The sequence below is a fragment of the Giraffa tippelskirchi genome, chromosome Y (assembly GCF_054371585.1).
Source record: "Giraffa tippelskirchi isolate mGirTip1 chromosome Y, T2T-mGirTip1v1.2.pri, whole genome shotgun sequence".
Taxonomy (NCBI): Eukaryota; Metazoa; Chordata; class Mammalia; order Artiodactyla; family Giraffidae; genus Giraffa; species Giraffa tippelskirchi.
This window is the reverse complement of record NC_137290.1, coordinates 9,272,255-9,283,551: the sequence shown is the minus strand read 5'-3', so window position 1 is coordinate 9,283,551 and position 11,297 is coordinate 9,272,255. Positions and strand designations below refer to the sequence as shown.

The 11,297-nt window shown below is 44.0% G+C and overlaps 1 long non-coding RNA gene across 1 annotated transcript; it reads right to left on the bottom strand.

Moving 5' to 3' along the window:
- Nucleotides 1–4,659: 4,659 nt before the first annotated feature.
- On the bottom strand, nucleotides 4,660–11,297 carry LOC145537507 (uncharacterized). The gene is made up of 2 exons (XR_014076393.1): nucleotides 11,192–11,297; nucleotides 4,660–9,868 (listed from the first exon to the last, which is right to left on the bottom strand). It is a non-coding gene; the product is annotated as an uncharacterized LOC145537507 (long non-coding RNA).

Here is an 11,297-nt window from a genome sequence, read left to right as displayed (position 1 = left end):
GAGAGAGATGGTCCTTTTTTCTAGGCAAAGGACCTAGGCGGAAGTTCCAGGTAGGAAGGCCTGGAATTTTGGTGTGAACCGGGTTGGCGTTTTTTTTTTTTTTTTTTTTAATGTGGCTTAAAACAGGAAATCTAATTTTTGATTTGCATTCTGTAATAGAATGAAACTAAAAGAAAGCAGGAGACAGTGCTACCCAGTGAGGCGCCACCCTCTGGAGCACCAGCTGGCTTCTACAATTGGTAGGGAGAACTAAGATCCCGTAGGTCATGTGGTATGGCCAATCCTGCCCCACCCCACAAGAAAAACCAAAGCCCAAGTAAACAAACGACGAAGCCTATGGTCAACTGATCCAAACCAGTCTTCTGTCTGAAAGGCTGAAGTGGGCCAGGTATCATGCCAGTGGGTCCTGTACTTCTTCCCTCTTTCAGGGTCCCCCCTGGAGGAGACCTGAGAATCAGATGGCCTGGTCCCAGCACTGGAACCAGAGTGAGAGGAGATTCAAAACTGAGGCTGGGGGCGGGGTATGGGGGTGGTATTTATAAGTTGTGTCTATACCTGTGCTCACATACTTAATGCTATGCTTTTCCTGCATTTTCCTTCGGAGAATCTGTGGCCCCCACCTGCCTCTGGAAGCACAGGGTTTGGCTAGCTTGAGTGCATGCCGCGGGGCAACACTAGGAATAGTAACCCCATCCCTAGGATGCTGGCGTTTGGGGGAATTATAACCAACGAGAAAAAGCCTACACAACGAAGCCTACAACTGCAACAGTATGTGGGAATAACTAAGGAAAACTGATGAGAAAAACAAAAGCTTTGTTGAGAACACAAAGCTTTACCAGTTGATAAGAATGCTTGAATATATAAAAGAACATCATATTCCTGGATGCTAATAAATGTAACAATGTCAATTCTTCCTGATTTGTGAAGTTCACTTCAATAATCATCAAAAAGCTGTTTTTAGTTGGTAAACAAATTTTTTATCCAGAAGAGTAACCATCATATCTTTCTCATATAAGTACACATACATATAAATACACTTTTTAAAGGTACAATGACAGAAAGCTCATCTAAGTCTATATACAAGTTAAAAACATAGATCTAGGATGCGTAAAGGGTGACAAAACAATTTGGATGATACAGATATACAACTGTATTATAAAATAACATATTATGACTTGATGTGTCATTTATTAAAATTGATGTTGGGGCAGTTAATGGGAGACCATTTTTATTTTCACATAATACATTCAAAGTAAATTCAGTAACAGTTAAAGTATATTTTATAAGTAATAAAAACTGCAGAATAAAACATTAATGTTTAGAGGTGGTTAGATTTTGTAGGTTTAGAAAAGATAGCAGAAGAATTGAGCTATATAAAAATTGAAACCTTCTGAAAAAAATTATCGAAACAAACTGGGGGAAAATGTTTATGGCCAAAATGAAGACAGATAATATCCTTATTATATAAAGACACTGCTCAAATAGATTGGAAGATATTAAAGCCACACAGACAATGAATGCAAAGAGGAGAAATACAATTGCTTAAGAAGCTCAGAGGAAACTATTCAGTGTCCTTAAAAACGAAATAAATAAAATTAAAATTAGATGTCCCTTCTCTTGTTAAACTAGCAAAGGTGAAAAGCACCATCATGAGTTAATAGCGGCAGTGCAAATCGATATGTTTTCGAATGAAAACTTAGATGTGTATCAGGAACCTTAGACAAGTATACCCCTTCTAATACAATGAATCCCCTTCTGATACAGGAACTCCCTTTTGGCAAAATCTTAAAAGACTCCTAAGTTTAGAAAAATATTTTAAGGACCAAAATGTTCATCACAGTATCCTTTACAATTGTGAAAAACCAGAACTAAATGAAACATTCAAACAGAGGGGAGGGCCACACAGATAAATCTCTGGGCATACTCTGCAGCTATCAGCAAGGTGAAAACGACTTCCCGGGGACAGAGCAGTGTGTGAGGTGTACGGTTACATGGAAAAAAAACATGCCATGCACACATGGGATGATCACAGCTAAATGAAAACTATAACCATCTTAAAATAGGTAACACACCCACATGTGTCAGTAGGTGAGACCGAACAGAGGTACCACAGAAGCCAGACTTCCTCCCCACTACTCCCTACAGGCAAGCACCTCCTTAGTCTGGTGATTAGTTTTAAATTATAAGAAAACAAGAGGACTTCCGTGGCGGTACAGTGGTTAAGACCCTGTGCTTCCCAACACAGGGGACTCAGGTTCAATCCCTGTTTGGGAAACTAAGATCTTGCATGCAGTATGTGCAGCCAAAAAAAAAGAAAACAAACCAAAATGACCAAAATGTTAACGCTGTTTATGGTGTATTGGAGTCGGGGGCAGGGGACAGCAAGGCAGAGAGAGAGAGAGATCTCAGTTCAGTTCAGTCGCTCAGTCGTGTCCGAGTCTTTGCGACCCCATGAACTGCAGCACGCCAGGCCTCTCTGACCATCACCAACTCCCAGAGTCTACCCAAACCCATGTCCATCGAGTCGGTGATGCCATCCAACTATCTCATCCTCTGTCATCCCCTTCTCCTCCCGCCCTCAATCCTACCCAGCATTAGGGTCTTTTCCAATGAGGTAGAGAGATCTACCTTTTCATAAAACTGAAATTGTTTTTAATGAGTCAAGTTAGTGCTCTCAAATGAACAATAGGAATCCTTTTAAAAATCCTTTAAAAAAAAGGAAAACCAGTTTGTGCAAATCAGTAAAAAAGAAAAAAAGCACAGACACAATAGTAAAATGGGCAAAAGGCCTAGATTATACACAGAGAAGTTTAAAAGCATACACGGGCAGGAGGGAATTCATGAGGTAGCAAGAATCACTTTTTTGGCTTATCAAACAGGCAAACGTTTTCTTGGTTTAAGTAATAAATGTCCAATGCTGGTAATGTTGTTCAAAGGCTTCTTTATACCAGGCATGGGAAAGCCATTTCTTTGCAAATATGAACTGCTCAGTCTGTCTTATAAGGAGTGCTATGCTGAGAAAGGTTGTGGGCCATTCTTCAGGTTCAGGGCCAACGTGACTGATTAGCTATACACATCCCTGCCCACCCGCCTCCTGCCCTGCCTGTAGCTGGTGGCTGTGAGTGCTTGCTGCCCCTCAGGAAACAAATTCTGCACCATCTTTTGAGAACCACAGAAATGCTTTTCCTGTCTCATCTGGTAATACCACTTTTTGGAAATCTATCTTCAGAAAACAACTACAAATACAATGCTTTATGATCTGTTCATCCAACCTTTATATCACTGCCATTTTTAAATTGGCATTACAAATTAGTGAGAAAAAGAGAACTCCAAATCTGTAATTATACGAAAAATATTTACTCAGAAAAATTATTTAAAGTACAGTGAATACTCCAATGTGCTAAGGTGTGGTTGTATCTGACATATGGCTGTGGTCTCTAATTCTGCGGTTTAGCAACTGTCACTAAGAGAACTTTAAAAACACCCCGAGTGCCTACTATGTACCAGGCACTGTTAGGCTCTGTTGTACGGACGAGCTCCAGGCCTTTCAAGAGTTCCAAGGGGAGGCACTGTTACCGCATTTCCTGAGAAAGTGAGGTTAAGCGGCTTCTGAGGAGGGAGCCGGCTCTGGCTTCAGGTCAGCCCGGCTCCAAATCCCACACTCTCCCTGCCCTACCAAGGGGCTCCTCAGCCAGTGAACACAAGCATGGTCCTGGGTGTGTGCTCTGATGAGAGCACCCTGGGGCGGGGGAGTTTATTAGCCTTCTGTGTTTCTGAATTTTTTTTTTTTTTAATATGCTTACTACTGTTTAATGAGGAAAGTAAACCTAACAACTGGTAAAATGAGGGTGTGGACAAACTACTTCATCTGTGGATCTTTCCAGGCCTGACATTAGGCCTCTTAATTCCTTAAGCGGGGTTAAGAGTGCAAATTCTTCACAGAGCAACTGTAGTAGTTCTTCACAGAGAGTTGAGTAGTTCAGTTGCTCCCAAGAGAAAAAAAAACAAGTGTACACATCTTTTTGACCTTGAGGAGAGAAGTCCAGGGGTGCTTCCAAAGCCTTCAAGATGCATATACCTTTTGGCCCAGAAGGTCTATTGCTGGGAACTTCTCCTTGGGGAACACAACCACATGCAAAGACATCAGAGCAAGTTGCTGATGGAAATTCCAAGACTCAGGAGGTAATGGGGAAGCAGCGCACATGTACCAGATAAGTTTCAGGTGTACAACACAGGGAGTGAGCATTCTTACACATTCAGCAACAATCACCACAATCAGCACAGTTACCATCCGCCACCACAAAGCTGTCACAACAGTACTGACTATATTCCCTACTTGTACATTACATTCCTGTGACTTATTTTATAGCTAGAAGTTTGTACTTCTTAATCCCCTCACTTTTCCGGTCTATCCCCCCATCCTCATATAATACAGTATGTTAATTATAACTAAATAAAAAAAAAATAAAAGGTTCGCAATGGAATAAAAAAAAAGATATAAAGAACAATAACCCCATTTTCCAAACCTAGAAGTCTAGTGAAATAAACTAGGCCACATCTATGCAACCAAGTATCAGGCAGTCCTGAAAGATGACACTGGGGGATACATTTAGGAATGTGGGAAGATGTTTATGACACATTAGAAGAAAAACCGCCACCTTTAAAATAGTATGTATTTTATTTAAAAATCGAAATAAACCTATACACAGGAAAAAATGTCTGAAAAGTGTATACCTCTTTTAGCAGCAAGTATATCTAAGACAGGGAAATACAAATATTAAAAAAGCAAAACAAAACAAAACCCCAAAACCTCAAAGATGATAGTATTTTCTAATCATCTTCAACGGATAGGTATTACTTGCATAATCAAAGAAAGCTTACAACATGAGTGATTCTACATTAAAAAAATAGCCTGAGTGTAACAGCAGTGCTCAAACTGTCTGATGTATCAGGAATTGGTTGGGAAAAGCCACGAAGAATAGCATTATCCTTGGGGGCCCGCTAGAATAGCAGCAAGAAAAGCAGCAAGGTGAAAGATAACAAGCTGAGGTACCTGCCACCACACACAACTAGAGCTCAGCTTGAAAGGTATGGAGGCAGTGGCTTGTGCATATTTTATAAATTCCAACTAGTCCAGGGATGACCGGCAGAGTTAACTACCCACGTTGTCACCGCTGCCATCTGTGGTATGAAAGCAGCATCAGAACAGAGTCAAGTCTGATGCTCCCTGGCTTTCTAGAGTTAAGGTCTCTTAAGAAGCCTTGGCCCAGGACCCTCGACAAATGTTCCACAGCAGACCCCCTTGAGGAGTCTCCATCACCTCTTAATCCAAATATCTACAGACCAGGATGCAGTAATGGGGGGAGGCACGTAAAGAAAAGTCTAGAAGAGGTGGTGAAGAAGGAACATGCAGCTGGATCATGAAGAGTCCACGGATGGTGAAAACTCTGAAACCTTCCTGCCTGTGAATGGTGCAGTGGCTTGGAGAATGACTTCAAGAGCCTAGACCTTTGGCAGGGGCAAAAAACTTGACCGGGATATGATATAAAGTACACAAAACCACCTACGAGGTATTCTGCCAAAGTAGCTGAAGACGAATCAAACCAAATTCTCCAGAGTTTAGCACTAACTTCCATTTACAGAAAACACAGGGAGAGAGGGACAAGTTAAGGATACCACAGGAAGCAAACAGACACAGTTACAAGGGGGGACATTCCACAGGACAACTGACCTAGTTTCTTCCAGGACTACTGGCTTAATCACACAAAGCTTAAAAAAAAAATGAGAGCTAGAATGATGGCTGCCATTGCTGGAGGGAGGGGGAAATGGGGAGTTCTTGTTCCATGGATACAGAATTTGAGTTTTTCAAGATGAAAAGTCCTGAGTATCCACTGCACAATAATGTGGCTCTACTTAACACTGCTGCTGCTGCTAAGTCGCTTCAGTCATGTCCAACTCTGTGCGACCCCATAGACGGCAGCCACCGGGCTCCGACGTCCCTGGGATTCTCCAGGCAAGAATACTGGAGTGGGTTGCCATTTCCTTCTCCAGTGCATGAAAGGGAAAAGTGAAAGGGAAGTCGCTCAGTCGTGTCCGACTCTTAGCGACCCCATGGACTGTGGCCTACCAGGCTCCTCCATCCATGGGATTTTCCAGGCAAGAGTACTGGAGTGGGGTGCCATTGCCTTCTCCACTACTTAACACTACTGACCACTTAAAAACGTCTGAGATGGTTAATTTTATGTCATGTGTTTATCAGAATTAAAAATAAAATTTAAAAACGTGTGCTTCTAAATTTAAACAGTTAAATCTTAATATAAGGAATATAAAAGCTGTTTGCTATACTAGGAATTGGGTGGAGGGAGGGGGGAAATATATTTCTCCATTATTCTTGGGGTCACACAAGGCATTAAGAAAAAGTGAGAAGAGATTGCTTTAGATTAAGAGAAACTTGAAATCAGACAACCAAATGCAATCAATAGAGCACATTTGGATCCAGGTTCAAACAAGCCAGTTATAAAAGGACATCTTGGCAATGACTAGGAAAATCTGATTACGGTCTGGGTAAGACACTTTGTTTGACTTGATTCAAAATTTTCCTTCTTAGGTAAATATACTGAAGTTTAAAGAACAGAGATGACACAATTGAAAGAAAGTGTGCAAATAATAATTGAGGTAGTATGGAGATTTAGCAAAAATGGTGAAGGAAGAAATGGGATGGCAGACTGATGAAGGGTGTGAGTAAAGCTATGATCCCGGGGAAAGCAGCAGATTTCACAAGGTAGTGGTGAGGTAGAAGTTATCATAAAGAAATGACAGGGTTTTCCTGGAGTTGCATGGAGGTTACAGTTACAACCATTCAGAAAAAGGATGGGGTCTTGTTGAAAAGTCACAGGAGCCAACTCGAAAGGACTCCCAGTGGCCAGAGCTGGAACAATTCTAAACTAAGTAATGGTCATGTTGAATTACAGCCCATGCCACAAATCCATGCTATATAAATAAATTACTGAATAAAAATCTAGAGGAACAACTTTTCCTCACAGAATTCTAATTACTAAACATAGAAGGGATGAGAAAAATGAAAAAATCACCAGTATGACAGAGTAAAAACGGCTGTAGGTAAAATCCACTTGCTAGATTCTAGAATTCAGTAGGTAAAAGTTGGAGGAGAAATTGGAAGCTCTCCTGAAACTTTCTCCTGAGAGATATTTATTAATTACCAAGAGAAACAAATGAAGGTTAATTAACAACATCAACAATAAGCCATACTGACATTATCTTCCCTTCAGGTAGTGGTGGCAGGATCAGAAACAAATATACAGTGGGTGGGAGGGTGGTCCATGGGAGGAAACAGGGCCAGTCAGTGAGGGCTGTTCCACCAGGAACTTGGGAAACAAGGACGAGGGGCTGTGTAGTGAGCACTCATGTGGATCAAGTGCTCATTTGGCTGGTGCAGGCCCTAATGACTCATGTTGGTTTTTAAGTTCATGACTTTGGAGCCACACATCATAGGTCAGAAACGGCAGGATGAGAAAAAGCACGGCAGTGAATAACAACAGACACAACCCACCCTGCCAGGCCAGGAGTCAGATTCTGAGACACTAGGTCACCTGGTTCCCAGGTGTGTTTGCATCTGACCATCATTCCAGTCAGTGATGCAAAACCTTTACATTAGAACACTATGGCATGAAAGAGATTTTTAGTGCAAGTCGTGGCTCATACTTTTGAGTGAGGTCTGCTCAGCACAGAAATAGGACTTTAGGTGAAGCTGGCTGTGCTGATGATGCCAGAGTCCAACAACAGAAACCGTTTTCAAATACTCCTTCTTTTTTCAAAAATACAAAACCCCAAGCCCTCAAATATAAAACTACTAAAAATTCTACTTGATCAGCAGCAGATTTACGAACTACAAGACCAATTATAAGAAAGTGTTTAGCAAAAATATTCTTCCCTGATCAGTGTCCCCAAAATTCATCTAATCCTAAATTGTAAGAGAAATGGCTATCTGAACTTCACTTTAACAATCTCTTTGACCCCCTAATTCCACCAGTGTCCCATCTGATTTAACATGAAATAACACTGAAATTACTAAAAAGAAAGGTGGCTTCGGTCAGTACAGATGTTACTTTTCTTCAGAGAGAATGTGGCAGGAACAAAACAAACCTGGGTTGAGCATCAAGATTTAAAATAAGTATCTCAGGGACTCTCAAAAACCAAACAAGCGAACCAAACCAAGCTGGGGTTCAGTTTTTGCCTCATCACTTACAACCCAGGTCAAATCAAATGACAACCTGGAGTTTCAAGTTTGCTCTATCTGTACATATGAAATAAATATCCTCAACACAGGTGCAGTGCAGCATTCCTTAACAGATCAAATAAAACACATGGCAATGTTTTCAAAATTATGAACGTCTATGTAAGCACATTACCAATTACTTCAGCTTTGTGGATTATCACCATAGGTACACCTCACACACCTTTTTACGATGCCCTTTGCTGATGCATCCCATGTGGTAAAGATATTGTATGTCAAAACTTCTGTAAAAATTCAGGCAACAGAGTTCCTGTCTGGAGCACACCTGCCAGTCACACATTTTTTGTCGGGATGTCAAAATCGAGGTTCTCTGTTCTATGGACACCACCAGAGAAGGACAAAATCTATCGGCTTCTTTGCCAAAAATACTCTCTGAGGTTTTTTGCCTCAGTGACTGGCACACGTGCTGACTGTCCGTCTGCAAAAAGACTGTTCTATCACCTTGCAACCGCTTGCTGTTTTCTGACTACAGCATGACATGTTTTCGAGTTGTTAACAAGGTGGGAGGGCTGGTGCAAGACCTTCTTTCATTCAGAGCACTCCAAGGGTCTCTCTCCAGGAGAAAGCCTAAGAGGTTGAGAATATTCTGACTGGACGTGTTTCAACAGTAATGGCACTCCAGGGGCTTCTCTTGAGAATGGAGTTGGTAATGTTGAGTGAGGCAGGAGGGTCAGCTGAAACACTTCCCACACAGCTGGCACTGGTAAGGCCTCTCCTGAGCGTGAATCCTGTAGTGCTGGATGAGGTGCGACCTTTGATGCAACCTTCTGCCACAGTCGCAACACTGACGGGCTCTTTTTCCAACGTAGTCGTGCTGCCGCTTATATCCAATCAAATACATCTTGTCTCGGGGTAACTCACATGGCAGGGCTCTTGCTGCTTCGTGGGCTTTGAGATGCTGGAGACGATGCACAGCCTGGATGAAAGCTTTGCCGCATTCGAGACGCTCACGGCAGTCCTGCCTCTGAACGCTCACGCGGCCGTAGACATCTGCACGCTGGGTCAAGGACTTCCCATCCCAGTGAGTCTTCTGATGCCTGCTGAGGCGCGGCATGAGGTAGAAGGCCTCTCCACACCGTTTACATACAAAGGGCATCTTCCCCGTGTGGATTTGCTGGTGCTTCTCCCGGCCTCCTCGGGTACTGAAGTCTCTCCCACAAAATTCACATCTGTAGTGTTTGTTCTCTTGGAGGAAAAACGAGTTGTGGGCCAGGCAGGACCTGGTGCAGACTCCAAGAGTACTGTGCTCCCGGGGACCCTTTCCTAGCAGACTCTCCGATGCTTTCTTACGTTCTGAGCTTTTCTCTAGTTGATCACCCTCGTGGCTTCCTTCCTGAGCGAGGGTCTTGGGGTCACTCATTTTTATGGGACTCAAAACTTGTGCCGGCTTGACCTGGTGTGACTCCAGTGGATCATCAGCACAAGACTCTCTCGTGTGGGCACACAAGGAGTCACCTGCCTCCAAATCCTTTATTCCTGCCCCCGAGGATGATGTCTCTACAGGCAGGCTTTGCTCTGGAGTTAGATCTTTGGTTTCAGATTGGTCCTCACAACCTAAAAGAAATGTAAAAGGTCCTCTACTATTTTTTACTCAGAGAAAAACATCATTATAGTAGAAATAGAAGAAAGAGACCGAACATCACAAACACATTAATTAGTACAGAGGTTTGAGAGTTGTCTGGGGATGTAAGGAGAGAGTGGGAGAAGGATGCAGAAGACAGCAACCAAGGATAGGTGAGGGTGAGGCAGAAAAGACCATCTAGGAGGACTGAACATTGACAAAGATGCCAGAGGCACTGACAAGAGAATGAGAAGGAAACCAGAGAAAGACGGGGGACTGGGGTTTGGCTGCAACTTTCACACCATGCTTGGTACATCATTGCTGTTTGTAGGAACTAGTATAACTGTGGCCATAAATGGATTCTATTATCAGGTCAATCCAGGAGATACCGTACGATGCAAGTCAGCTTTCACTCTTGTAGGACTTTTCAGATCCCTTAACCAGCATCTCAGATCTCAAAGAGGGGAAATGTAAGAGGTAGCATTTCTTCAACTGATCTTGTTAGGCAACACTTTTTGTTTTTTTGTGTTTTTTTTTTGTAAAGAACCCCTATTATCATAATTCTGTAGGACTATTGGGGAAACACTGGAGTACCCCGGTCAACACCTTCTCACTCAGAATAAAGCAAGAGTACTCCAACTCTTTTCTTGGCTCCCAATCTCTCATTTTACTCATTCAATTCAACATTTATTAAACGCTGATTCTGAGCAAAGCGTTATCCACCTGGATGTTCATAAGTCTGTATAGAGACTTATCCTCCAAACGGGGAGAGGGGGGACGGGAAGGGAAGGGAGGGGTCCTCGAGGGGGAAGGAGGGTTTTATAGGGCGGGAGTCCTTGAGGAGGCCAAAGGTGTGTCTGAAAGGGAAGGCCCGTGGGGTCCTCGAAGGGGAGGGCAGCGGTCCGAGAGGACGGGGAGGATCCTCAGGGAACAAGGAACGCGTTCTTGGGGGTGAGAGCAGAGAGGCCATAAAAAGGGAGGGTCTGTGGGGTCCTGGGGCGGGGAGGAAGGTGCGACGCAGCAGGAGGAGGGCGGATGGAAGGCCTTCCGGCCGGGGAAGCATTGGCAGGAAGCCGGGGAGTGAGCAACAGGGAGGCCGCCGCGTCCTCCTCAGAGCTGACTTGGCCCGCGCGGCCTCCCGCACCCCTTCCCCTCAGGGCCGCTACTTCGCGCCTCCCTTTCCGTCGACTTCCCCGCGAAGAGGAGCGTCTGCCCCGGCGGCCCTGAGGGGACGCCCGCACCTCCCTGCCCGCGAGCCAGGCCCTCACCCCCAGGGCCTCTCCCTCGCGTCCGGGCCCTGGCCGCCGCGCGCTCACCTCGCAGACGGACACCCTCGCCTGACCGAACCTCTGCACCTCGGTCTTGCAGAGCAAACCCGCCAGGCAGGCGCTACCAGCGGTCTGCGCATGCGCCCTGTGGGAC